At 44.6% G+C, this 27,513-nt stretch overlaps 1 protein-coding gene across 5 annotated transcripts in view; it reads left to right on the forward strand.

Moving 5' to 3' along the window:
• The first annotated feature begins 12,537 nt into the window (after window positions 1-12,537).
• Window positions 12,538-27,513, forward strand: part of SLC43A3 (solute carrier family 43 member 3) — a 51,960-nt gene continuing 36,984 nt past the window's right edge. The window contains exon 1 of one of the 5 annotated variants that reach the window (XM_084803538.1): window positions 12,538-12,620. The gene's annotated coding sequence lies outside the window, so the exon portion shown is untranslated. Of the gene's footprint in view, window positions 12,621-12,988; window positions 13,103-26,673; window positions 26,934-27,513 lie in introns of those variants that run through there. The other 4 variants (XM_084803574.1, XM_084803565.1, XM_084803547.1 and 1 more) reach the window with 4 other exon arrangements.

Consider the following 27,513-nt stretch of genomic DNA (forward strand, 5'->3'; position numbering starts at 1 on the left):
AACATCTCTTTTTGGTGTATTATCCAGTAGGTGCTGCAGACCTACTGGCAAACTTTATCTTCATTATAAAACAGTGGGTGATTTAGAAAAGAAATAATCGGTGATGGGGTGGGTATTAAATTTTTCTGCCATTATTTTCCAAATTGTTATTGCTAAGTGAAGGAATGGATTATCTGTTTCGGTTACCATTTTTTATTATTTATGGTAAGAAATGAAAGGCCTCTTATTTTATTGATTTGTTCAGGGTCTGATTCCAATTGTATCCAGGACTTTTCTTCATCATTTTGCATAATTGATATGATTTGATCAGGGCGCAATCCTGTGGGGATAGTTGGCTGCCTCCAAACTCGGAGGTGGCCAACTATCCAATGCAGGGTGGGTGAAGCATGGAGGGGATCTTCTCCTCCATGCTCCAGCTGCCATGCATTTGTAGCTAGACAGCCGATTTTGGCTGTCTAGCTGTGGTGGTGGTGGTGGTGGTGGTGGTGGTGGTGAGGCGGGATGGTGCATAGGAAGCATTATAATGAGGCTTCTGCTGTCTCCTCCCCTCCCTGCTCCTGGGAATGCCCCCCTTTTGCCTTCTCCCAGCTGCACGTACGAGCGCAGAGATGGGAAAGAACTCCGCCTGCGAGGCAGAGGGGTGGGGATGAGGAGTCAGGTTTCTGGGAACCTAGCTTGGTGTCATGCCCCAACAGGAGTCCCCCTCCTCAGTGGAGGAGCTAGTGGCCCCATAAGCCCTGGATAGCTCAGACCAGGGACTGTGATGTGTGAAGAAGTACTTTTATCTGTACTGAATCAGCTTCATGGGATGACCCCGGGTTCTAGTATTATGAGAGAAGGAGAAAATTGTCTCCCTATCCACATCTCCACACCATGCATAATTTTGTACATCTCTATCATGTCTCCCCTTACTATCCGTTTTCCAAGTGAAACAATCCCAGCTGTTGTAACCTTCCCTCATAGGGGAGTTGCTGTAGTCCCTTGATCATTTTAATTGCCCCTTTCTGTACTTTTTCAGGCTCTACAATGTACTTTTTCAGGTGTGGTGACCAGAACTGTACACAGTATTCCAAGTGTGGTTGCACCATAGATTTGTATAGGGGCAGTATGATATTGGCAGTTTTATTCTCAATTCCTTTCCTAATTATGCCTAACATGGAGTTTGACTTTTTTTACAGTGGCTGCACACTGGGTTGACATTTTCAGGGAGGTGTCCACCACAGCCCCAAGATCTATTTCTTGGTTGGTCACTGCTAGCTCAGATCCCATCAGGCTATACCTGGAAGTTGGGATTTTTTGCCCCAGCATGCATCACTTTACATATGCTTACACTGAATGCATTTGCCATTTGGATGCCCATTCTCCCAGTTTGGAGAGATTCTTTTAGAACTCCTCATAATCCCTTTTTGTTTTAACCACCCTAAATAATTTGTTGTCATCTGCCAATATATCGATGTATCTTGTTCCTTATAGTTGGTTTCTTGTAATAGTATGACATCAGCATTCTTTAAAATGTATTTTGTATTCTATATTATTGGATTACCCAACCCATTCACTTTATATGAAAGAATTTTGATTTCAATTCTTTTCTCATATTGACATATTTTGAACTGAATCTACCGTTTCTCCTTAACCACAGATGAGTAATATTGATTGTATTTATTTGCTATATGTTTGCTATCATCTGATCTAAGCTAATATGAACAAAAAGCTAAACAATTAAAACAAACAACATTCTTTATATATCCCACCACCTGAGATCTCTCTCAATAGGGATCTCTTGTGAACAAGTCTAGCTGACCTTTTATGGCAGTGGGTACTGATTTGAGGGAGCGTTCTGGGTTTATGTTAAGGCTTGTCACTAGGGATGCTGGAGAAATTTGAGGTGGACTAAAATGAGCCAGGAATTCAGAAGGCGTTTACTTCTTGGGAGGACAGCAATGACAAATCTTGATAAAATAGTTAAGAGCAGAGACATCACACTGACAACAAAGGTCCACATAGTTAAAGCAATGGTCTTCCCCGTAGTAACCTATGGCTGCGAGAGCTGGACCGTAAGGAAGGCTGAGCAAAGGAAGATAGATGCTTTTGAACTGTGGTGCTGGAGGAAAATTCTGAGAGTGCCTTGGACTGCAAGAAGATCAAACCAGTCCATACTCCAGGAAATAAAGCCAGACTGCTCACTTGAGAGAATGATATTAAAGGCAAAACAGAAGTACTTTGGCCACATAATGAGAAGACAGGATACCCTGGAGAAGATGCTGATGCTAGGGAAAGTGGAAGGCAAAAGGAAGAGGGGCCGACCAAGGGCAAGATGGATGGATGATATTCTGGAGGTGACGGACTCGACCTTGGGGGAGCTGGGGGTGGCGACGGCCAACAGGAAGCTCTGGCATGGGCTGGTCCATGGAGTCACGAAGAGTTGGAAGCGACTGACCGAATAAACAACAACAAAATGAGCTTGGATTTCTGAGAATCTGACCTGCTGAATATGCTTTGGACCAACCCCATCAGGCCACGCGGAGTCTGTGGACTTTCAGATCTTTTTTTTTTTTTTTTACTTTCCCAAAATTTATGCATATTTATTCATAGGAAAATATGCAAGTTTTTGCTGAGACTGATAAATATATGCAGGGAAAAGTTGAATGGAATGGGGGACAATATGCTAAATGTTATGTACTAAGGTAAATTATGTAAATTGATGAGAACCCTCTTACAGAATGATTTGCATAGTTTTCTGTGTAATGAAAAAAAAGGGAATCCATCTGTGAGTGGACGATGGAACAAAAGGTGCCTGACAATCCATGAAACACAGATGGAATGGTTTCTACACAATCCATACATCTCTACTTGTCACATGCCCTCCACCCTATCCCAGCATATCTTGTATGTTTTAAAAAAAGGTTTTAAACAACATTAATTCTTAATTTAGAACAACTATGCTTAGCTCTTAACTAAAAGTCTATTACCTCTCCCCCTTTACTGTCAGAGTGTGTTTTAAACTGTTTTAAACAACACATCTTACCATTTTATCAGAGGCGCTTTTTTACTTCTTGAAACTTCTTGGCTTTATTGTCCATTCATATCTGCCCCCTTGAAGGTATTCTTCCTCTGTCTTACCGTCACCTTCTTGGTTGGAGGTAATTTCTCCTGAGTCAAAGTTTGTAAGTGCTAGAAATGTCTTAGCTTCATAGTGTGTATTTATAATTGTGGGTGTGTCATCTTGGTGCACTATGATTTTACATGGGTAGCCCCATCTATATCTTATATCTGCACTTCTGAGTTTGTCTGTCAGACATTTGAATGATCATCTTTGGAGTGTCTCTGGCTCAAGTCATGGAACAGCTGAATGACATCTTCTCTGTGCCTTGTTTGTCACATTGTTCTAGCCTGGGCTTGGATTTTCTCTTTAATATGTGTATACTGAAACCAGACAATGGCCAGATCTACAACTCCTGTCATATCAATATGATCCCATCATGGTGACACTATATCCCTCTTGCGTATTTATACCTCATAGAACACACAATGACATCTGTGGTGGTATTTTGGATAATACAGAATAAAAAGTGGGAAATAACACTAGAAAAGCAGTATATGGAATGCATAATGAGCCCCAACAGTTATCAGTGCACTTCAATACCGATAAAAAGCACCAGTGTAGATCTAGCCAATGATGTCTTGTAGTTTAGGGTCCTTTGATGCTTTGGCAAATAAGGCACAATGTGCTGTTTCTATGTCCTCAGTCTTTTGATTCAGGTCAGGAAACAGCTCTTGAAACCAGAATACTAGAAATGCTTTCATATTTTTGCCTTCTGATTCTCTCAAGCCTCTGATGCAAAGGTTGGGACATCCCTTGACTGTAAATCTCTATTTGTTTTTAAGAGAATGCTAATAACCTTTTGAAGTTTTGTTGCCAGCTCTAACACCTCCGAGACAGTCTTGGCTATAATGGTGAATTTTTCTGACATTTCAATGACCTTTTCTTCGAGTAGTTTCATTGCATCTGGCCATTCCTGTCCTAATTGTTTGAGCTGTTGCTATCTCCTGTAAGGCCTCCAGTCCCTCCTTGTTGTTTTTAGGCCCCTTCTTCGCCTTTCCTCCTCCAGGCTTGTAATCACAGGACTTTGTTAGCTCCAGCGTAGGCTTTTATGTTCCTTTCTTTGGCTGGGCTTGTGCCCTGGTGCATACCCTTTCACCTTCCAATGCTTATCTTAGCTAAGCTTTACTTTTTGTTGTTAATTAGCTTTTTAGCATGCTGGTAGACAGGGATTTCACTCAAGCTGCCATATCGTGATGTCACCACCACCCCTTCCTTCAACTTGCTAGTGGGACAATGTTCTCCACCACACCTGAGGTCAGCAGGCTAGTTCAAGGCAGGCCATGTGACACACAGAGCTCCGTTCTCCCAAACTTCACTGCCACTTGCTCATTGCCCCACCTGCTGCATGCATGCTGCCCACTCTAATGCATGCTGCAATGCAGAAATGGTGGTGCCAGCATGCATCAAGTGAGCAAAGCAATATATGTGCATCATGCACCACACCTACTGGAATGCATGAACTGGTGACACAGCCCCTCTACCTGCTTACATGGTCAGGGGCCTTTTCCAATGGTGCTGTGATGTGTTGAGAGAAGATGGCTAGGTGAGACAGACGGCCCGATTTTGCAGATAGTGAACATCACAGAACCTGGGCCACCACCTCAGGATAATGGGGATAGTTGGGGGCAGGGAGGGGTCCAAAGGAAGAGCTCGGGGGCTGCTGCATCCCCAGTACCCACTGCCTGAGGTGGCCATCTCACTCTGCCTAATGGTGGGCCCAGCCCCGTGGCACCTCCCCTCCACAAAGCAGATATAATGGGGTAGCCACATTTGTTTATTCTTGTGTTTGTGCTGCTCACATATAAAGTGGGGATGGATGGATTCCGTTTTTTCCATCAAAAAGCATGTGGGTGAGAGGAACTGAACCCTCCCATTGCCTCTTCCTCTCTCTCTCTCTCTCTTCCCCTCTCTCCCTCTCTTCAGGCACTTTTCTTAATTCTGGTATTGGAGCTGGATTGGGGTGGTGGCAGTGGTGAAATTGCCTGTGGCACTGGGAAGACAGATGGATCACAGAAAGGTAAGGGTTGGGAAGGTTCTGTCCCCCCCCCCACATCCTTTTGGATGTAAAAATTAGATCTCTGCTCTTTGCTTTATACATAAACAGGATAGATCCATGAATAACAAACACCGCTGCTTCTGTCATATCTAGTTTAGCCCTGGGAAAAGCCAGGACAGGCTGACATCAGCATGATGTGGCATAGGCCTCTATGTACATCTTCCTGGATCAACGGCACTAACTGCTTCCCCGCCAGCTGTAATGAATTCAGCCTCCCCTTCCCCTTTGAACAAACCTTGGAAAGACCTTTGAATAAACAACCTGGAATGTAAGATCAATGAATCAAGGTAAGCTGGAGGTGGTCAAACATGAGATGGCAAGATTGAACATTGACATCTTGGGAATCAGCGAACTAAAATGGACAAGCATGGGTGAATTTAATTCAGGTGACCATCATATCTACTACTGTGGCCAACAATCCCATAGAAGAAATGAAGTAGCACTCATAGTCAACAAAAGGGTGGGAAAAGCAGTACTGGGGTACAATCTCAAAAACAATAGAATTATCTCAGTAGGAATCCAAGGCAAACCATTCAACATCACAGTAATTCAAGTCTATGCCCCAACCACTGATGCCAAAGAAGCTGAAGTTGATTGGTTCTCTGAAGACCTACAACACCTTCTAGAACTAACACCAAAAAAAATGTCTTCATCATAGGGGATTGGAATGCTAAAGTAGGAAGTCAAGAAATCACCGGGATAACAGGCAAGCATGGCCTTGGTGTACAAAATGAAGCAGGACAAAGGCTAATAGAGTTTTGCCAAGATGAACACGCCGATCATAGCAAACACTCTTTTCCAACAGCACAAGAGGCGACTCTACACATGGACATCACCAGATGGTCAATATCGAAATCAGATGGATTATGTACTTGGCAGCCAAAGATGGAGAAGCTCTATACAGTCAGTAAAAACAAGACCTGGAGCTGACTGTGGCTCAGAGCATGAGCTGCTTCTTCCAAAATTTCGGCTTAAATTGAAGAACATAGGGAAAACCACTAAACCATACAAGTATGACCTAAATCATATCCCTTATGAATACACAGTGCAGGTGAGGAATAGATTTAAAGGATTAGACCTGATAGACAGAGTGCCTGAGGAACTATGGACAGAGGTCCGTAACATTGTTCAGGATGCAGCAACTGAATCCATCCCAAAGAAAAAGAAATGCAAGAAAGCAAAGTGGCTGTCTGATGAGGCTTTACAAGAGGAAAGAAGGGAAGTGAAAAGCAAGGGAGAAAGGGGAAGATATATCCAACTGAATGCAGGGTTCCAGAGAATAGCAAAGAGAGAGAAGAAGGCCTTCTTAAATGAACAATGCAAAGAAATCGAGGAAAACAATAGAATGGGAAAGACTAGAGATTTTTTCAAGAAAATCGGAGATCTCAAGGGAACGTTCTGTGCAAAGATGGGCATGATAAAGGACAAAGAAGGCAGGGACCTAACAGAAGCAGATGAGATCAGGAAGAGGTGGAAAGAATACACAGAAGGACAATACAGGAAAGATCTTAATGTCCCTGACAGCCATGATAGTGCGGTCACTGAACTGGAGCCGGACATCCTAGAGAGTGAAGTCAAGTGGGCCTTAGGAAGCATTACTAACAACAAAGCTCGCGGAGATGACAGTACTCCAGCTGAGCTGTTTAAAATCCTAAAAGATGATGCTGTTAAAGTGCTGCACTCAATATGCCAACACATTTGGAACACTCAACAGTGGCCACAAGACTGGAAAAGGTCAGTTTACATTCCAATGCCAAAGAAGGGCAATGCCAAAGAGTGTTCAAACTACCGTACAATTGTGCTCATTTCACATGCCAGCAAGGTGATGCTCAAAATCCTACAAGCTAGGCTTCAGCAGTATGTGAACCGAGAACTACCGGAAGTACAAGCTGGGTTGCAAAGAGGCAGAGGAACTAGAGATCAAATTGCCAACATTCGCTGGATCATGGAGAAAGCAAGAGAATTCATGGAGAAAGCAAGAGAATTCCAGAAAAACATCTATTTCTGCTTCATTGACTACACTACAGCCTTTGATTGTGTGGATCACAACAAACTCTGGCAAATTCTTAAAGAGATGGGTCTTAAACAGACCACCTTACCTGTACCCTGAGAAACCTGTACAAGGGCCAAGAAGCAACAGTAAGAACCGGACATGGAACAACCGAGTGGTTCAAAATTGGGAAAGGAGTACGGCAAGGCTGTATATTGTCGCCCTGCTTATTTAACTTATATGCAGAGTACATCATGAGAAACGCCGGGTTGGATGAATCACAGGTCAGAATTAAGATTGCTGGGAGAATTATCAACAACCTCAGATACGCAAACGATACCACCCTAATGGCAGAAAGTGAAGAGGATCTAAAGAGCCTCTTGTTGAGGGTGAAAGAGGAGAGTGCAAAAGCTGGTTTGAAACTCAACATTAAAAAAATGAAGATCATGGCATCTGGCCCCATCACTTCCTGGCATATAGAAGGGGAAGAAATGGAAGCAGTGACAGATTTTACTTTCTTGGGCTCCAAGATCACCGCAGACGGTGACTGTAGCCATGAAATTAAAAGACGCTTGCTCCTTGGGAGGAAAGCTATGGCAAACCTAGACAGCATAGTAAGAAGCAGAGACATCACCTTGCCGATAAAGGTCCGTCTAATCAAAGCTATGGTTTTCCCAGTAGTAATGTATGGCTGTGAGAGCTGGACTATAAGGAAGGCTGAGCGCCGAAGAATCGATGCTTTCGAACTGTGGTGCTGGAGAAGACTCTTACGAGTCCCCTGGACTACAAGGAGGTCAAATCAGTCCATCCTAAAGGAAATCAACCCTGACTGCTCGTTGGAAGGACAGATACTGAAACTGAAGCTCAAATATTTTTGGCCACCTAATGTGAAGAGAAAACTCCCTGGAAAAGACCCTGATGCTGGGAAAGATTGAAAGCAAAAGGAGAAGGGAACGGTAGAGGATGAGATGGCTAGATAGCATCACCGATGCAATGAATATGAACTTGAGCACACCCCGGGAGAGAGTGGAGGACAGGAAGGCCTGGCATGCTATGGTCCATGGGGTCACGAAGAGTCGGACACAACTGAACGACTGAACAACAACAGTCCTGGCAAGGCTGTGATTGACCCCCCAGTTTTGCATCTCTATATACAACTCCCCTTCCCTCTTGACCCAGCGGATGTTAAAGAATCACTGTAGACATCACCTGGAGAGATGAATGATCAGGTCCTCCCAGGCAGCTACTGATTGGCCAGTTTGAATTATTGCCCTCTCTAGAAGCTGCCCAGCCCCCACAGAATTGCCTGTATAGTTGTGAAATCTTTTCTCTTCCTTGGTTGGCAAAGAGTTGGCAAAACTCTTCCACACTCTGAAGGCCTAGCAGGACCTGAGATGGGCCCCCCACATTTGCGGTAAGCTGCTTTGGTGAGTTACTCTTAGGATCTTGATAAGTAAGGTTTAGTAAGCTAGTTACTGTAGATGTTTCATTTTAAAGATCAAGTGACAATTTCTCAACTTCTCTCCTTTTGGTTCTTTAATAACTATACTGGATTGGAAACTGGAGTTCATTTTATTCTCTTGCCTAGCCTGGAGTCTGCTTTAGTCATGCACTGGACTGGACTGCTTGGCAAACAGGCTAACCAGGTTGTTAAGGAGTTTAACAAAGGCTCTGAAACAGGGGTCTGCCCTTTTCCACATATAAAAGTCATGAGCCTGGATTCCCATGCATCCAGGTTACGAATTATTAATATTACTATTCAATAAGAGGTTAGGAGTGATTGAATATTAATATTCAATAAGAGTTACTAATATGTGGGTAGTGGCACCTTACCTCTGAGGAAAACAGACAATGGGTGTTTCCCAGTCTGTCCTCCCTCAAAGGGTGCAGCTGTAGGCATACTGGTGCATCATGCCTGCTATGGTGAAACGGAGGATTGTTGTGTATTATTAAAGTTCAGTAGATTATTAAAGAGGTGCAGGAGTGCCCCTTGAATTAAGGTAATTTGCAGCAGCAGCAGCAGCAAGGTTCTGCCATTATAAGCCATTATTCTATTGCATATAATTTTTTTTTATTTTTATTTTATTATTGCATTTATACCCCGCCTTTTTTCCTCTTGCAAGGAACCCAAGGCAGCTCACATTATCCTCCTCCTCTCCGTTGTATCCTCACAACACAATCTGTTGAGCTAATAACTTGAAACTTGGCATCCATGATCTACCTAAGATGGTCTACAATTTCAAACCAATCTAATAAAAATTGTCACAGGCACAGCATGTTAAAAAGTGCTCAAAATTCACACATTGACATCTTTTTACTCCAGTTGCAGAATGACGTATCCTATATTTCTTTCAGATTTTTGGTGGAAACTACTGATGTACTTTTTTCAGGCTCATCAAGGAGGCATAGCTTTCATTGGTTTGGTGAGATTCTGAGCAACAGTTCAAAAATTATTAAGGTTTCACTTCCCCATTAAAGCCTATGGCAGCAACTGTTGGCAAAGATACGTCATGCATGCTCCATTTCATTCTGAAGCTAGAATGCTGGCAGTACTCCACTGTTCTCAAGGGTTATGTTGCAGAGGACTTCTACTATATTCTGTGAGCAATCCGTATTCCTTTAGTTATGGAATGTGACCTCATAAGGTCAGGCTACATGTTACTATGCAGGTCAGGATCCTAACATGGTGGAGGAAGACTATAAGCCTTTGCACCCCCCCTCACTGTGGTCCCAATCTGGATCAGGCCCCCCACATCTCCAATGTACCTTGCCAAAAAGGCATGCACTCATAATGTAAATGGCAGACATGGGCAAAGGGTTAAAGCCCCCTACCCCTATGTCATTTGATCATCAGGGAATTTGGGGCAGGGGGATGGAATGCACAGATGGAGGAAAAGGAAGGATCAGGACCTCATACCAGCCTCTGAAAGCAGAAATGCAGCACAAATGCCCCAGTCTCTGATCTTCCTTTCCACATAGTAGGTAAAAGAAATGTGGGGCTTGAATTCCATGTGCTGACTTTCTGAAGGCAGAAAGATAGTATAAGGGCCCCAAACTTTTCTGTTCTGTTCTGTGTGGTAGGAGAAAGAAGTGCAAGGATTGTGTCTCACTAGAGGTATTCACACATTACACTGAACATACATTCACACTCTAGGTGCACTCATTAAGGGCGCAATCCTATGCGTGTTTAGACAGAGAAAAGGCCTGCAACTCCCAGCATTCCCAGCCAGCATACTGGGAGCTGTAAGCCTTTTCTCTGTCTAAACATGCGCAGGATTACGCTCTATGATGGTTTTGGGAATCTAGCCCTACTCCATTGTTCTGCTCATGTGCGAGCTCTACACAGAAGGAGCAGAAGAGGGAACTAATTTCCTAGTTCTGCTCCCCTCCCCCACTGTTCTTGTTTCCCTCTACATATGAAGGGTGACTGCCTGCAAAGGAGAACTTTATCTGTGGAAAGTCTCTCCAGAATTTTAGAATCCTTATGCTTGACATAACTCAAGCATGCCTGGTGCAGCTCTCCTGTCAGCATTCTGATAGTGGGGAGGGGTAGCAAGAAACTGTCAACTGAGACAAATGTGAGGTAATTTTGGGGACAGGTGGGTGTGGGGAGGTCATTCTGCCTGACAGATAGACTGCTGATGAAAAGTGCGGGGGCGGGGAAGCTATACTGGAATCTTAACGTATAGGGACAGGCCTGTTCATTTGTACACATCTACCCAGTTAATGACTTGCCTGAGTCAACATGAAATACCCTTAACTAATGTTTAAAATCATTGAATATATATATTTACTGGGAGAAAATATAAAGCGTTCTTTGGCTGTTATGAAAGAACAAGGGAGGCAAATATATTGTTTGGATTGGCTGCACCACTGACAGGGCCTCACTGATGGGGCTTCTTTCCCGACATGGGATTGGTCAGTGGGGTTCTGGAGGAGTTGACTGTTGAAGGGAGGGAGCAGTTATGATAGTCGGAAGCTTGAGGAGAGGAGGAGTGAGATGTCTTCGTGTATTTTGGTTCTCCATTTACTTGGCTTTGGGAGAATGTCAAATGTTTTTACTCTGGTTTAACAAGAAAATTAGACATTGTTACTTATCCAGTGTGGCTTTGATGAAGCTTCAACAGCAGCAATAGTTACTCAAGAAGAAAATTCCTCAATGGTGGTAGCAAGCTGGTAATACTAGCAACAGATCTTTTACCCCTACAGGGTGAGGTGTCATACCAACTACCCTGTGTGTGAGAGGGAGGCTGTCAAAGATACCCTTTGCATGCCAGCTTCTGGATCAGTTGAGAGTTGCTCCTTTTCTTGCCCCTCCCACATGTCCTCTAATTTTTATTTATTTATTGACATCAATATTTTAAAATTCTGTTTTTTCTCCATATTTCCATCATTTGCCTCCTACTTTTTTCTGTTCCTGGGTCCAGTCATGTATTCTGTTTTATGTGTACTAATTCAACAGATGTAAAATCGCAAACTCTATGCAGGTTTCTTTAGCTTAGAACTTGTGTGCAGAATGCTAGGCCCAGGGCCCAAATCTGGCCCTCCAGGGTGCCCCACCTGGCCCTCCAGGGTGCCCCCAATGGCCATGTCCTTTTCTCCCAACCATTGATTGTTTGGTGGCTTCCCAACTTTTGTACAGTTTCTCCCCTTTCTAAAAGGTTGAAACGCCTCTCCTTACTTACGGCAGCAAGAGCTTTAAGTTCAACTAAGCTGGTATTTTTGGCCCTGCCCCTTTGCTTTCAGCTCCACCCACCACTACAACCTGGCCCCAGAGAGCTTCTTCAAACTGGAATTCAGAGTTTAGGCTGAAAGAGGTTCAACATCCCCCAGCATTAAAAAACAGAGCACTCTACAAATAGTTCAGACTTCTCTCCCTTTTGTGGTGAGGTGTGATCCCGTAGGAGGAAGGGGAGTGCAAGTGAGCACCTGCCCAGATCAGGGCCAGGCTGAAGGCCAAGAAGGCGTTGAGCCTCCAGCTCCTATATAAGCTCTCAGTCTGAACTCAAAGAATAACTCCCAAGCTCCAGTCCAAAGCCTTCCTGAACTGGGGACATGGACAAGAGGGTTGACAATTGTCATTTAAGAGTGCCTCCAAAGGAAGAACTCCATTTCAAATGCCTTACAGGTCACCGCTTCCCTCAACTCGGGCACAAATTCCTCCGAAGCAGCGAGCCCCACCACGTTCAGCGGGGCGTGCTCCCTGCAGGTGAGCGTGCGCCGCAGGGCCAGGGCGCGGCGCGCGGCCCCAGAAAGTCGCGGAGAGGACAGCAGCCCCGCTTCTCATCTGGGCGAAGGAAAACCGCGCTGCCCCACGTGGGGGCGGGCTCTTCTTCCGGGGGGGCGTTCCCGCGCCGACGTCAGAGCGCCCCCCGCCCCGAACGCGCCGCTGATGGAGGTCAGGCGCGGCGCGCGGCTGCAAGTGCCAGCGCCGCGCGGATGACAGCGGTCGGGAGGCTGACGCGGGCGGGGTGAGTTTCCTGGGAGCGAATGCTCGCGTGCGTCGTCCCCCCCCCCCCCGGCCTGTCGCTATTGGTAGCGCTCGCTTGGCGAGCCTGGTGGCTCCTCCGGCATCATCCTCGGACTGCTCCAAGCAGGGCTGGGAGGGGGTGGCTGGGTGGGTTCGAGGCGAGAAGGCCGAGGCCCAATCGGAGAGGGGCCCTGAGGGGCAGAGCGGGGTGCGTGTGCGACGGACACCCTCTTGGTGCGCGGGGGAGGGGAAATGACCGGCGGGGAGAGGCAGCGCGCGAGGACAAGGGCGTGCTGCTGCTGCTGCTGGGGGACGTATGTCGGTCTCCTCCTCCTCTTGCTCTTCCTCCTCCTCCTCCAGAGAAACCTCCCTTGCCCTCTTTCCTCCCTCTGGCAGCAGGAGTGGTCTAGCTCTCCTCGCGCCGAGGACGGATACCGCCCCCCCCCCCCGAATTGGACTGAATGAAAGCGGCCCCATAAGGAGGTATGTCTCTGGAGCACGGCGGAGCCCCTGAGAAGAGGCTGGAGGAAGAGAGTCATTTCATCCAGGTTTGCCAGTGGCTTGGAAGGGAGCCCCTCCCAGCTCAGTGGCATTTGAGGCAGGCTCGCTTTGCGCAGGTCGCGGCGGCGGGGGGGGGGGGGAGCCCCATTGAACGCAGTGAGGACACCCTTTTGAATAAACTTGCACAGGCTGGGCTAGTGCTGCTGCGAAAATACGCCCAGGGTTGCAACAGCTGTGGTTCCTAACCTCATAGGGGAACTTTGGAAAGGTTTTCTCTTTTTTTAGTGTGCACGTGGGTGTGTGTGAGAGAGGTGGGGAGAGACGGTAAGTGTTGTGCCCAAAAACTGGCTGGGATTTTATGGATAGGAGAAGGAATGACAACATAAAAATGAGAGGCAGGGTACCAGAGTCAATCCTGGCCAGATGGGCCACTGTGATGGTGGGTGCTGTATCCCTTGTCGATTATTTAATTAGATTCTAACCTATCCTGAGGGTTCAGGGTGGATGCCATTACTCAGAACAGACCAGTAAATCCAGCATAGATGAATACCGCCATCAAATATTTAACATTCTGAATAAAATTAAAATGGCCCCATATCTGTTCTATCCCAGCCCAAGAAACAAACAACACCTTACAGCACACCTGGGAAATGCTCAGCATTGGACTTTTGGGAAGCTGGAGGTTCAGAGCAACCAGCTGTAACAGAGACTAAACTAGGTGGATGTGGAAATTGAGGGATTCAAGTCTGAATCCCTGGGGAAGGGTTAACAAAGCTAGCTTGTATCCCTCAGTACCAGGGAGTATTTGGTGGTTTTCTGGGCCCCAGGACAAGTAGGAGTTTTGTTTTGCAAAATATAGAATCATAGAATTGGAAGGGGCCTACAAGACCATGGAGTCCAACCCCCTGCTCAATGCAGGAAGCCTGATTCTCAGGCAGTCCCCCATCCAAGTACTAACCAGGGCTGACCCTGCGAGATCAGACAAAATCAGGTGCATCCAATGTAGGAGGCTTCTAGGAAAAGATAAGTCTGCTTCGAAACTGCCTGAGGAAACCCAAGAGAAGCTCTTTAGCTGGAGACAAAAGGAATCTGTTTGTTTCTAGAGAGCCTCAGTGCTTGTGGCATGTGTACTCAACCCAGTGCCAGGTTTTGCATTGTTTCAGAAATGGTGTGGCCAGAGGCAGCAGTGGGGAGGGGCTGTGGCTCAGTGGTAGATCACCTGCTTTGCATGCAGAAGGTTCCAGGTTCAGTCGGCCGGCATCTCCAGGTAGGACTGGAAAAACTTCTGCCTGAAGCCCTGGAGAGCTGATGCCAGATAGTGTCAACAATACTGGGCTAAATTGACCAGTGGTATGACTCAATATAAGGCAGATTCCTAGGTTCAAGTATGTGCATACACCAAGGGAAGCCAAACCTTTCTCTCGCCACCAACAGTGTAATCCTAAGCATGTTTGCCGAGATTTTATTCCCCCTTAAGTTCAGTGGGACCTGCTCACATGTAAGTGTGTGCAATGAACTGTATTTTTCAGTGTGACTGGATGGGAGAGAGGAAATGGTTGGGAGAACAGCATGTTCATGTGCAAGTGATGAGGAATCTTTTGGAGGGCAGACTCCAAAAGGAGGGGGAGGTGGGCAGTTAAGGAAAAGCTGTTAAAGCTGTTAGGGGAGGGGGGGTCTGGGACAGTTTGGAGATGGGATGGTAGATTAGGAGTAAATTTAGGAATAGAATATTCTGTGTTAAAGGTTTCTGTATAAAAAGAAGTTTGTACACAAATGGCACTGTATGTGCTAACAGTCTAGTTCTGTGTTTATTTGTTTCCCTTGCTATCTTGTGAATAAAATCTGTTAAAGGGTTAAGCTTAGTCGGTCTCTCATAAAATCCACACTTCAGGGGATTGTTCATAGTGAGACTGTGAGAGTGTTTAGCACTTCAGCCTTCCTTTAAAAAAAAGAAAAGAAGAAGCACTGCCTGTCTCCAGCCTCTATCTCCCAGGTCCTGTCCACTCTTTGTGGTCCTGAAATTGCAAGCAAGGAGACAATAAAGGAAACAAAGTGTTTGAGATCTACATTAAGGCCACTTTGGCGCTCGTAAGCAAGAATGTGCTTCTGCCCAGCCATGCTTCTGGGGTTGGGTTCTGGGTATGTTTTGCGCAGTCCTCCTTTCATCTCCCACTAGCTCAATTATTACCTAAGAGTTTATATAGGCTCTGCTGTTTACTCAGGAAATAGCTCTCTTGGACAGGGTCTTCATTTCCATACTCTGGCCTGGGTACAGAGCCAGATTGGGTTTCATTTGGTCAACCCAATACTCAGGGTCGGGTTTCAAGTTAGTGTAAATAAGTATTTCCTGTTTGTATGAGTAGGAGAACATTTTGTATAAATTGTTTTCTTTCTAATCCATTCAGTGGAATGGAATTGCATGAGTGTGGTCTATAAATATTAGGGTTGTTTTCCCATCAGTTCCTCTAGAGTTCTTTTTCCTTTCAGTGCTTTCCAGTTCTGAAAAAGCTTCATGCTTCAGGGCATGAGCCAACTTCTGTTTCTGAAAAGTGAAGTAGGGAGCTCTTTGTTAAGGACTGACTACAACCTTGAGTGAACCACAGGTTTCATTCTATTAACCCGTGTTTGTGTCCTTAAATCATATTATCAATCACAATTGACAGATACTTCTAATTTCTGGCTTCAGTAGGTCAGAATGCTGAAAAATATACTTGCTTCTCTTCCTTCACTCTGTTCTTTACAGAAAGAAAATGAGCATGAGTGTGCAGAGATGTATACACAGGAGTGTAGTGTATATTATTCAGATGGATAGCATACTGTGTATGTGGGTATATTTGGGTCCTGGTGATGCCAGTGAGGAGTTGGATAGAAGTCTGTCTGATGGCAACTCATTTTCCAATTGGAAAATAGTGATCGGCAAGAAGACCTGCAAGAAAATGTTGAAGTGTGGAATGCTCCTGTGCAGGAGTTTAGCTAGTCATACCCTTTTCCAGCATCCTTCATTCCATTTCCTCCCACCAACGGTCAGTCATAATTCTATGCCGGCTGGGCATGCTCAGTCTTCATTGAGCTGTTTGGGTTTCCCCCCTAATTTCTTGTTTTTTCCCCCCTAATTTTTTGCGGGGGGAGTACTGCTGTAAAACCTGGGGTTCCCCCAAGCTTGTTGATGGTTCCCTCCGGCTACATACATATCCACACTTGGAGTATGAATTTGCTATTAGTATATATTTAGGATACACAACAAATAAATGTGAGCACAAAGTAGACATATACTGTTGAATTGCAACATCCTCTCTCCATTCTTATTCCGACCACCATTCAACCCCCATTTTAACACATTGCTGTGCTGTGCACAGAACTACAGTACTATATGTAGAGGGCAAGGGGAGGTGCAAAAGAAGACCGGATTTCTGTAGGAGAGGGCATTAAGCAAGTGCAGCTTTTCATGTAGAGGGGAGAAAAGCTGTACATGTTTAATTCCCTCTTCTGTGAAACCATAAAAGGTGCAGAAGCCCATTTGGTCACCATGGCTGTATGTTGTGAAATTAGAGCTTTTCTGTTTTTTTTGTTCTAATTGTATGAAAAAACAAGGATCTCAAGGTTGGAAATTTACTTTTTCACTTTTTGGAATCAACAAAGCAGGCAGAGCTAGAAACAAGAATAAATAAACCTAGACTTGAGCTAGTCAAGGAATAAATCACCTTTGGATTAGATAAGAGCCATAAGAAACATTTTGGGAGGGTTGACTTACTGCCCCCTTTCTCTATTAGTTTTAGGTAGATATTGCCATAAAAAGAGGGCTTGAAAGAATATTGCACAACAGCTACAATGTGATTGACACTCTAGTCCTATATCTGTCTCCTTGGAAATAAATCCGACTGAGTTCAATGGGGCTTAATCTCAGGAAAGTGGGTATTCAGTTGCAGCTTTAGTGTGATATTAGGGTGCAATCATATGCATGCTTAGGTAGAAAAGAGTCCTACAACTCCCATCATTCCCCAGACAGCCATGCATAGGATTGCACCCTTAGTCTCCTTGAGTGCAAGAGAGCATACTTCCACATAGACATGCATAGGATCTGGCTGCACATCTATCTATTTAAGTGAAGTGGTAGAATACCTGTCTATAATGGAAAAGCAACAGGTGCCCTAAGGAGATATTTGGATCAGGATTAAGAGACTGCTGGAGAACATGGTACAAAACTTTCAGCGCGCTCCCTCAAACTTCAGAAGAAAGTGGAGGAAAAATAAACCACCCAGTGAATCACTTCATTTTCAGCAGGTTGATTCAGTTGCTCCACTATGGCAACAACCACTTCACTAAAGCTAACCCCAGCATAATATATTTGTGAATCTCTGCTCAACCAGCAGCTGAGTCAATAATACAACACCCGCAGAAAGAAAGCTGACGGGCACTCCCTTGGCCCTCCATAATCAATTCCTGATGAAGCTCCAGTGGCGCTTTCAGAAGGTACGGATCAACATACAGTGAAGGCTGAATGACCTCTTGACATCACCTAATCCAGTACATACACGCTGGTCACATGTAATACACAACCAGGGAGCCAGAAAAGTGCCATTATATACATTGCCCTAGTGCAGCCTTCCTCAATCTGGTGCCCTCCAGATGTGATGGACTGCAAGTCCCATGGCTGGGGTGGGGATTCTGGGAGTTGCAGTCTAACACAATTGGAGGGCACCAGATTAGGGGAGGCTGCCATAGTGCTTCTAGTAGGTGAGTTGCATAGAGAATCCATGCAGCAGGAATGCCTTCATACAGATAATTTCCACAACACTGCCCACAACATGTTTGCATTGCTGCTGCTGGGTAGGAAAACTGGCATTTTGGAGAGGAAAGGGATGGGGTCCATATGCACAACGAAGAAGAAGCTAGCTCAGAGCAGGCAGCACTATAGGCTGTTTAGTAGCTCAGTGGGAACGAGCAATGCCAGGGGAAACAGAAGACATCTCCCCTGCTCTGGAGATGTAAATGTGGCCTCTGGAAGGCAATATCTGGAAGGCGGATCTTGAAAGCAGCAGTGATTTGGGGTGGAAAAGGGAGAAGCAGTGGGAGTAGAAGCTAGTCTTCCCTCTCCACTGAGCAGTTGTCTAACAACACAGGTACAGGAGAAGACAAAAGGGAGTTGTATGATGAGTCACTGGTAGTCTCCGTGATACCTTTGATGTTGCCTCCCGAGGACTGCCAGTAAAGAAGCCCTTCCGTTTCTATTGCTGCTCAGCCTCAGACCCCACCTGCTCAGCTGGTTTAAAAGCAAAGAGGTTGTCCTTAACAGTTGTTCTGTCTCCTTGGGGGAACTGTAGTTATGTAAGTAGGGCCCAGGGGTTTCTAACAGAACTTATTCTCAGCACTCTTGCCAGGCTGCAACTCCCAGGGTTCTTTTGAGGAAGCCAGGATAGCCAGACCAGTTAAACTGGTATAAATCCTATATAAATTTGTAGTGTAGATGTCAACCTTGTTTATGGTGGCCAGATGCAAAAGAAGATATGGCTTCTGCATTTTAAATTGTTGTGTAGAAGAGGGAAATTCAGGTGTAGCTTGTCACCTGCTGAAATGCCTTCTTCTTCCTATTAAAGATGCAGGAACCCTGTCCCCTTTTACCTCTGGCCACCCCACATTTGTCTCTGATTCAAGGTAACACATTGGCTGGGTTCACACAACATGCTAACCCATGATGGCTTATTTTCTGGAACAACTCATGATGACTTAATGTGTTGTCTGTGGGATGTTTTTCCCACCCACAGTGGGTTATTTCCGTCAAATAAGCCACCCTGAATCCATGGTCTGCTGCAAGGGTTATTCTACCTATGGTCTGTTAGTGTGTTGTCTGTTGCGCCAGTGTGGGTTATGGAGAGTGCCAACAGAGCTGTTTGGCAAGAGTGGCCAAAAACACTGCTGCCCTGCTCCTCTCAAGCAGTCTCTATTCCTATTGCGAAGAAGCTGGGATACCTGCCTGGCTGGGTGGGAGGATTACAGGATGAGAAGGAAGGGCAGGGGAAATGAACTGTTCTGTGTAGCTTGTTTGCCTGATTGTCTGACAGGAGCACAGTAGGTTGTTTGCATAACTGCCTACCAAGTGTAGCTGGCCACTCACTATGAGTTGGCATAATGTGTGAACAGGCCCATTATAGGAACATAGGAAGCTGCCTTCTACTGAGTCAGACCATGGGTCCATCTGGTACAGTGTTGTTGACACTGGCTGGCAGTGGCTCTCCAGGGTTTCAGGCAGGAGTTTTTCCAGCCCTACCTGGAGATGCTGGGGATCAAACCCTGGACCTTCTGCATGCCAAGCAGGGGCTCTGCCACTGAGCTGTGGTGCTCCCTAATGATCTTGGCTACAGTCCTGCCTTTTGGAATCAGTGGGACTTCATCACATAGGACTGCTACCTGGATTATGACATTTGTTCTTAATGATGGGTTTTTTTTTCCGGTTTCACTGAGTTTGCTGGTCTTGAGTTAAATGCTATGCTGAATCAAAGCCTCTAGTCACTGCTTAGCAGTCGAACTACTGACCAAGGTCATTCTGTTCAATGCATTTCTGCTCATGACCTTTGTGTCCTACTGTTCTGTTTCATGTAGTTAATCATTCACAAATTCAAACTAAATTCTTCAAAAAGCAAATAAATTCATTATCTGTTTTTGAGGTTTATACTTCACATATCTTGATGGTTCTGTTCCTTATAAAAGGAGCATGTTAAGGCACCACTTCTTTATTAATCTAGCATGGTTGTCAACTATTCTTTTAGAGACCTCTTTCTGTGCACTTGGAAGCACCTAGTAAGCAGGAATGTATCAGGTGAAGCTATTTATTTATTTAGGGCGCAGTCTTATCGGGATAGTTGCCAGCCTCTGAAATCGGGCGGGGGAGGGAAGAGGCCCGGAGACTCAATAGGAAGCTGCATAAAACAGCTTCTGCGGTCTCCTTCCCTCCCAACCCTTGGGACCACCCCCTTTTCCCCATCTCCATGTTCTTTTTCTGAGTGTGAAGACGTAGTTGGCATGGAGAGAACCGTGCCAGCTATGAGGCGAAGGGGGCAGCGAGCGTGGTTTCTGGGAACTGAGGTCAGAGCCCTGAGTCCAAACCTCGGTTCCCAGAAATGGAACAATCCCATGGCCCTCTGGACAGGCCATAGGATTGTTCATTCATTCATTCATTCATTCATTCATAGCAAGGGGATAAAGTGACAAGAAAGGCTTCATTTACTTACTCTCTGCATATCTGGCTACTGTTAAAGGCAGAGGGATAGCGTCAGTAAAAAAAGACGAAAAGATGGCAAATCTATTTTGGAAAGCCACTCCCACCCACCCTTGATGGTTTGCCATCAATAGCATTTTTGTGGACCTCATATGTAGGGATGCTTGAGAATTTTGTTCTATCTGCATTTTGAAGTGATTCAACCCAATTCACACCTCCCAAGCTAATGTGTGGATTGGTACGCAAAATTCTCCATTGGTGTAACAATGCACCAAAATGCATATAAAATGTGTATTTATGCTAAAATGTGTATCAATATGTGTACTTTAAGCTAAAATGGATCTAAAATGCATATGAATTTTCATGTGGATTCTACCCCCTGAAATGCAAAAGCAGGATGGAACTGAGTTGTAAATCAACATAAATGAAATTGACATGGAGAAAAAACAGACTGATTCATGCATCCCTACTCACACAAGTGTATTACAGATAATATCCCAGAATTCATTGCTAGTTCTTTTTACATCACAGAATAACCCTAGAACCCTAGGAGAGGGAGGAGGAGGACTGATTCTGGGGATCTTGTCAGTCACAGGAACACAGAGCGGAGCTTTCTATGCAAACTATGAAAAGCTTTTGTGAAGGGGAGATGTGCATTGTAGAGACATGAATAGGCTGCTTATAATCCAGGGAAATCAACAAGAAGCTCAGCCCCCAGGGTCACAGGCTGGACAATATTTGTCTGTTCTTGTAGTGTCATACTTGGGATTTAATGGGATAGACCCTCATTTCCAAAGGAAATAGTCATGTATGTCTGCTGAGATGCTGACAGAATAGTGTGCCACATCAGCCATCCTTCCAATTGTACTATACTATGTACCTTATTTTCCAAACGAGGTCACCAACAGTAGTCTTCCAGGGTGTGTGTGGTTGTTTTTATTATTGTACAGGCTCAAGCTTTTATCAGGTTAATTTGGGACCCCTTTACTCCTCAAACACAAGTATTTTGGAGTTTTTATATAAATGCCTATTCAAATTATCCCCTCAGGACCAAGTGAGAGCTCTGTTATGTATATGATAATAATACCTAAAGGTTTCTATTAGGGTTGCCAAATTTGTAATGGTCCTGTTCCTGTCCTTTTAATGGCCTTTAATTCCAATGAGCAGAAATGGAACAGCTTTTCCTGACAATGAGATACAGATGATGAGAAAAGCTTCACTTCTTTCTTTTTTTCCCCATGTCAGGCTGTTGTTACAGTCAAAGAAGCAGGGCCAGTAAAAACTTGGCAACCCTAATCATATGGTTTAAAATGTCTTGTTTGAAATGTAGACATTCTTGTTTGAAATGTATACATTCTTGTTTGAAATGTAGACATTCTTGTTTGAAATGTATGTCATCATTGTGTGTCCCAAGCTTTATTGCTGTCCATCAACTTGACACAGTAGTTATTGAATTGTAAACAAACTGAGCAGTTGAAATAAACAGAACATTTTGAACATAAGACTTCAGAACCCTGCCCATGAGAAGCATTTTTCTCCCTGAAGATAATTAAGGAGATTTGGCTTCCTTCCATTAGGACTTCTTCAATTAACTGCACCTGAATTTGCATTCTGCAAGCCTATATCAGGCCCATAACTGGTGTCCTTAAAGCAGGGTGGGCAACCTGCAGCCCTCCATCCATTTTCAAAAGCCCTCTGCATGCTGTCAGTTCAGACCTCTGGCAAGAGTGACCTGTCCTTTCCCTGGCAGCCCACTGCATGGGAAGGAGAGGGGGAGAGAGAAATAGGGTTAGCAGAAAAAAGATGAGAAAAGGGGTGAGCTACCCCCTTTGGCTCTGGTCTTGCCCCTGCCCATCACAGGCTTTGGCCTTACCCACTGCTGACATACAACCTCTGACACGTTATCTGCGATCCTCAACAGAAAAAAAGGTTACCTGATCCTGCTTTAAGGGCACTGGGAGTTTAGATTTGACTCTCTCTCTCTCTCTCTCTCTCTCTCTCTCTCTCTCTCTCTCTCTCTGCAGGTAGAACAATTTGAATGATTACAATGAATGTGTTTCTCGTTCTCCTCCCTCTCAAAACTAATGGGTGAATCTGGCTAGTTTTTCTTCCTGACTTTACATTTACAGCCTTTTTACATCTTTAGACACAGTAGATACAAGCCACATGTATTAGTAAAGACCACAATTCCTGTCCCTCAAGCCCCACTGAAATTAATAGGAGCAGTGATAAATGGGATACATGTGCCATTCTGCAACTTCCATTCATTTCAGTGAGGTTTGCAGAAAGGAAATTCCTTATGGATTGTGGCCAACTAGGTGTTTGCATACATGGAGTGTTCAGACAGGTAACTGATTTAACAGAAGAGTTACTAAGGAGATGTATATCCGCTATATGGTGACCAGATGCAAAAGAGAACAGGGCTCCTGCACCTTTAATAGTTGGTCAGAGGAGGGAATTTCAGCTGGTGTAATTTGCATGACAAGCCACACCTGCTGAAATTCTCTCTTTGATTGAACTATTCAAAGTAAAGGCAGTAGCCCCGCCCTTGTTTGCATCTGGCCACCCTAATCTGCTGGAAAGTATACATGCCCCCTTGAGGTAAGTCTATGATAATTCAGTGCTAGAAAGGATTTTGCTAACGGCATAACCATAAGTGGTTTCAAACATACTTGGGAAACCCACTATGAATGAGTCTGTGTTAAGACATAATTACACCTGCCCTCTCAAACAGAAAGTTTGGTTAGGATGTCCTTTTCCCTGTGATGTGTGTACATTACCCACTGAGAATCCACACATTACATAATAGTCTGATCATCTATCTGTTAACCTGAAAATCAGCACACTACAATTGAGATTCCATACCTTCTGCCCTCTAAACGCAGAACCATAGAGATGTTTTAGAGATATTTTTTAAATGTGGTAAGCTGTATATAAATCTATTAAATATTAAGATGATAATGTGTGGGAGTGTAGCCATCTGAATAGTACAGGAAAGGGGTGGCATTGTGTGAATAAAGAGCACTCCTCTGAAAAATCAGTTCAACAGACAGTCATTTATTTCTAAAATAAGAGATAATGTCCAGGTTTGGATGACATGCTGCAGCTCACCACAGGCGCCAGCCAGGTTGCACATCCAACCCCCACTTGGGGATTGTGTTGTGCGAACCCAGCAAGTGTGGTTATGCAGGGATTAAACACAGACCCTGTTTTACCCTAGCGTAACCCACAGTCTCTGGGTTTGCATGACATGACAATTCAAAATTAAGTCAAGTTCTCTGGTTTGGTGGCACTCCCTCAAAACACTGAAACCTGGGGGTTAGGAATGCCAGCTTTTTCCAAGCAGGGTTCCTTTGAATTTAACAACTGCAAGACAATACAATTTCAGCAAGTGAAACTTTCCCCATTACTGTATCTGCATGCCAGGATGTATGGTAGTCATTTAGTTGTGAGAGATACAGGAGCCCCGCCTGGGGGAAAAGCTGGCAACTCTGGTGAGGGCTGGTTGAAGGACCAGTAGATTTGCCCAAAGCTACTGTCTTCCTTTTTACTATTCCACACATTCCAGGCTGGACTCAAACCTTGGTAAGAGAAGATGAGGCTGAAGACAATCACTTCTGAGAGAATTAAAAGAGTTATGGCTGACCTTTTTGTTTGCTTATTTTGTATCCCACTACTGTGACTGAAACTAGGCTCCTGAGACAGCTTATATCATAAAATTGTGAAAATATTAACAATGAAACTATCCATGAAAAGTAATATTTTTAGACATTTTATAATTTCACGTCTGAATAATAACGAAACAATAAGACTTTAAAAAAAGACAACATTAGAATCAAAGGAAGTGAAGTAAAGTTTCAGACAGACTTTGGAAGGTCTTAATTCAAGAGTAATATTCACTAGCTCTCCAAAAGATAACAGGGTATGGGTTCCAGAGGATTTGTACCATCACCAAAAAGGACCTATACCTGGTAGCTATGAACCCTGCCTCTGGCAGTTGTGGCACATAGGAAAAGAAAAGCACATCAGGCAGTTAGAAGCAGACACTACTCGTGGTATCTTGGTCCCAGGTCATTTAGGGCGTTAAAAGCAGCTTGGCTGTTGTCAGGAGCTGCCCCTTTTCACCATGCAACTCCTTTGCTGAGGCAACTGCACTGGCCGCCTATCCGCTACCAGGCTAGGTTTATGGTCTTGGTACTAGTATATAAAGCCCTAAATAACTTGGGACCAGGATACCTGAGAGAGCACCTTCTCCCTTATCAACCTGCCCGGTCACCGAGGTCATCAGAGGACATGCTTCTGGTGGTTCCACATGGACCTATGGCCCAATTGGAGCCCACCCAGAGAAGAACTCCGTCTTATATGGAACCCCCTGCCTCTGGCAGTCAGGTAGGCACCAACATTGTGTTGTTTTCAGTGCTTCCTGAAAACATCTTTATATTTCAGGAAGCCTTCCTTGCCTGCCCAGCTGTGGTTTTTACTGATATTCTGTATTCAAAACTAACAATTTTTTAATATGGCATTTTATTATTTTATTATTTTATCTGTTATTGTTCACTGCTCTGGAATCTGCTTAGATGTGGAAGAGTGCATAAATGTAAATAAAAGTCTGAAAAAGCATGTTGAATTCTGCCTGAAACTAACTGGCAGCCAGTGCAGTTCTTTTAGCACTGGTCTAATATGAACTCTGCAGAGAGTTCCTAGCCAATACCAGAGCAGCTGTGGTTTGAACCAGTTGGTGTTTCCAGTTTTCAAGGGCAGCCCCATATAGAATGTGTTGCAATAGTCCAAATGCAAGGTCAGGCATGGATTTCTTTGCTCTGTTATCACTGAATTGCCCAAGTACTGGTGATGTACCAGGCTGACTACATCTCACTAGTGGTGCTTTGTGGACTAACAGGTGCTTGACAAGCTCCCTGTTTTTGCAGTTAAAAGCAAATGAAAATCCATGCTGGACCAGACCAAGGGTTCATCTAGTCCAGCATTTTGTTCCCACAGTGGCCGATCAGATGCTCATGGGAAGCTCATAAGCAGGATATGAGTGCAACACTACCCCCCTGCCCATGTTCCCCAGCAACTGGTGTATGTAGGCATACTGCTTCTGATGCTGGAGGTAGCATATAGCCATCAGGACTAGTAGCCATCAATAGCCTTCTCCTTCATGAATTTGCCCAATTCCCCTTTTAAAGCCATCCAAGTTCCAGGCAAGCAGAATGAATGAATGTCTGTTTCAGTGTATTTTAATATTGTGCTAGGGGGCACTATGGGCAGTATCCAATGGTATTCCTATATAAAGTAGACCCATTGAAGTGAATGGTCCTGGTTTATGTAGGACTACCATTGGATACTGCCCTGTTTTCACACCTCTGCTCAGCCATGAAGCTGAAAAGATGACTTTGGATCAGTCACTATCCCTCAGTCTAACCTATCACACAAGGTTGTTAGGTGGGGTGGGGGGAAAGAGCAACATATGATGCCTTGAGCACCTTGGGGAAAGGTGGGATATAAATGTTATAATAAATAATAGGCCTGAACGCTGAACTGCAGACTGGAAGGTTGGCAGGACAGCAGTTCGAGACCCAAGTGCTGCATGACGGAGTGAGCTCCCGTCTTCAGTCCCAGCTTCTGCCAACCTAGCAGTTCGAAAGCAAGAAATTGCAAGTAGATAAATAGGTACTGCTTCGGTGGGAAAGGTAACAGCATTCCGTGCACCTCGGTGTTCAGTCATGCCGGCCACATGACCACGGAAGCGTCTTCAGACAGCGCTGGCTCTTCGGCTTAGAAATGGAGATGAGCACCACACCCTAGAGTCGGACACGACTGGTTGGGGACACCTTTACCTTTACCTGAATTATTGTTTCTGGGCAAACAGGCTTTGCCAGTTTTTGAAGCCCTACAACTACCCCCTTCAAACCTGTTTTTCTGGAGATGATAATCCCCCCCCCCCCCGTAATGCTACTTTCAGCTCTGCAAAAAAATCACCTGTCTCCAGATTTAGTAAAACATCCAGGACAACTTCAGGCATGACCCTGCCTCACCAGCTGGGCAGTTATAGTTCAGACTGGAGATGTGTGTGCAGAAAAAAACAAAATCTGAAGTGAAGAAGTGAACACAGAAATTGCTGAGGGGCTAGTTGGTGTAAATAATGATAATACTATAGTAAAGGGAAATCCAGGCCTATTTTTAAAAGTGACAGTTGTGGGCCAAAGTTAATATTTAGTAGTGAAAAGCAAATTGCTTGGCATAATTAAGTGGACTTTTCACACACCCTTGCAATAATGTCCCTCCATTAAGGGTCCATTAAGGACATTACATAAACAAGTGGAAGGTACAAAGTCTTGTCAGTGATTAAAAGGCTTTCTAATCAGTAGCAGCAGCAGGAGGAGGAAAAGAAGCCGTTGCCTCTCTCTGCAAGTTAAGGCAGCAAAAATGTCTTACCTGGCAAAGGAGAAGTGTTAATGGCTCAGAAGATGTGGACATCTGGCTGGTGACATTTACCTAATGACACCCATGCAGAACTTCAGCAAACATTCAGATGGGTAACTGGGCAGTATAATGGCAGACACAAAGCAAGGCAGATACATCTCCAGCTCTGTAGAGGTAATGGTCATCTTTTGGGTGAAATGTGCAGAGATGCATGTAAGTTCCCCAGCTTTTACAACTGTGTAGTTAAAACTGTAATTCACATTGTATACTAGAAAAATGCTGTGGGTGGTACAAACAAGGCACTACCCATAAGAAGGATCAGGCTGCTTTCTCTGCCCTGCCCCCCTTCACAGACTTTTCTGTGTCATAGTAATGTGCATTAGGTTGAAATCTATGTTTTGTGGATTGATGCTTGCACGCCATTGTCTGTAGGACTAATGAAGAAGGGAGTGCCTCACCTGTGAAGTAATGGGGAAGTTTGAATGTCCAGAAATCATTGGCAGAGAGATGTGGGAGACAAAGTAGGGTGGTTGGCCTGCTGTATATTTATTTAGGAAGTGAAATGTCTAATTAGGGTCTAAGTCAGTCTCCCCAGCACCTTCACTGTTCCATTTTCTCATCTGTGAGACTTGAGTGCTGCACTGCATTCTGTTTAGTGATGGGTGAGTGAATTAGTTATTTACTCAGAAAGTAACAAATTGGTCTATGTTAGCTCAGGTGAGAATTGTCTTTTAATACGAAATCTCATTTTGTG

The sequence above is a fragment of the Heloderma suspectum genome, chromosome 1 (genome assembly GCF_057233095.1).
Source record: "Heloderma suspectum isolate Gila_16-S chromosome 1, 16-S_ref, whole genome shotgun sequence".
NCBI lineage: Eukaryota > Metazoa > Chordata > Lepidosauria > Squamata > Helodermatidae > Heloderma > Heloderma suspectum.